Source organism: Lactuca sativa, chromosome 2 (genome assembly GCF_002870075.4).
Source record: "Lactuca sativa cultivar Salinas chromosome 2, Lsat_Salinas_v11, whole genome shotgun sequence".
Taxonomy (NCBI): domain Eukaryota; kingdom Viridiplantae; phylum Streptophyta; class Magnoliopsida; order Asterales; family Asteraceae; genus Lactuca; species Lactuca sativa.
In genome coordinates, this window is record NC_056624.2 from 209,807,469 (window position 1) to 209,809,702 (window position 2,234).

A 2,234-nucleotide genomic window follows, 5' to 3' on the forward strand; every position below is an offset into this window, starting at 1 on the left:
TACGGTATGTAATAATTAAATAGATTATTTTTGTAAAGTAATAGATTAGTTTTTAGAAATAATTTATTTGTACAAAGATACAACAAGAGATGAAGTTGGAGCCGTTTTTGAAGACAAAGACAATTTTCGAGTTCATACATGTGCTGGGCAGAAAGTTGACACTTTCTGAAAAGTGTCATGAATACTACACATGTGCTGAAAATGTGCTAAACAGAATGATGACACTTTCTAAAAAGTGTCATGAAACCTGCAGTTTTTTTTTCTTTAAATAAGTTTTTCCTATATTTAGCAAGCAATGGGTGTTTAATCAAGTGAGAGCTTCTTAAACAACATTACAAGAAGATTTTTGGTCCTCTTAAATGTCCCTTTAGGATTGGACTTGGCATTTTTTGTGTTGGCTCACAAAAATGTCATTAGTTGGTTATGTTTATGCACATATCTTTTTATGCATGTTTTGTGTAGTTTATTTTATGCATTATTTTGTGTGATTGATAAATTAGTTTTTTCACATGCTAAAATAATTTTGGACAAAATAAACATCACATGGAGTTTGGGTTTTCAAAATTTGACATAAGATGTAACAAGTTATTATTTTAAAAATAAAACCCGATTTTATAAAATCGTTAATAACGACAAATTTTGAAATACTCCATTATAAGTTTTAAAATGGTGATTTTTGTAACTTATACAAACTCCATATATACATACATACATATATATATATATATATATATATATATATATATATATATATATATATATATATATATATATATATATATAAGTAATAAAATGAAGTTTTATTAGAGATATAAAAAATTCAAATGTACTCAAAACTAATACTGGTTATTAAAATTGAATTGCGTCAAATTATATAAAAACTAGTTTTTTATATAGAAACTTTAAAACATAATTTTCTTTTAAAAATTGGTACCATGGTTTATTATATGCATGTAATAACCATGATATCATATGTTTTTAAACTAGAATTATAAAACATATAAAGACACTTTTTACAAACCTCAAATCTATGCAATCCTTTTGAAAAACACTCGCACATCTCTTGTATGCACTAATGGGATAAAGTATACCTAACCACTTAGTGTTGTCTTTTGATTGTTGGGGTGTCTTCGCGATTTCTATAACCAAGTTATAGGCCAATTACACAAGTTTTTCAAATTGGATGATTTGATCGGAAATCTTTTGTGATAAAGGATATCTAAGCAAGAGAGTTCTGAGGCATAGATGGGATCAAACATGTCTAATTAAATTTGTTATTAATGATCCCATAAATCTATGAATTATATGGTAAGATATAATTGATAATCGATATCTACCGAGTTGAATTCAAATGGACGGGATAAAGGATAGCTAACCATTTATTTGTTTTGCAACTTGGATCCTAGACTTTGATAATTAATGTTTTTGGAAACTAAAAGGGTATTAATTATTAAAGATTAAATATTGAAAACACTAAATGAATTTTGTTAAAATTTTGTAGTTATATAATCCATTGCATTATCATGAATTGTCATTTTCTTTAATAACTTAATGAAACAATAACATTCACTAGATACAACTTCAATGAATGGGTTCATGTCTTAAGAGACAATCTCATAACAGATATGAAATTGTATACACTTAAAGGTCCTAGTCCTAAACTATTTGCTTTGAGCAATTAAAACTGAACATGATACCTAGTAAAGGCATCACTGTGATGCTTAAGATGCTTCTAAGTTCTAACATCAAGCTAGGAATAGTTATTCATGACTTCTAGGAAGTCTTGGATAATTTAAAAATATTTCTGATGATACAACAGGTCAAGCAATATTCCACTAAATATAGTGATATTTTATTTAAAGTTAGTTTAAACTTCGGAATAATGCAAGGCTAAACGAATCACCTTGTATGATCCAGGAGGCCCATGTCTTATGGACTGAACACCTTTAAGCCCATGAAAAATCTACTAAATCCCACATAGATGAATCTTGCTTCTTTTGTGAGGAAACTTGACCCTAAAAGAGGATTCACTCCTCTTATTAGTAAAGAAAGTCTGGAAGAGACTAGTACATCTTGTATCTACAAGATATAACTCATACTTTTCATATAACGCTTAGTTACTTGGTACTTAAATGTTAATCTAGTATTTGTAAATGGATTGCAAATATTTATTGAAGAGTAACCAAGATGTGCACAATCAAGTTGGAACTACACCCTCGGAGTTTAGTTTATTA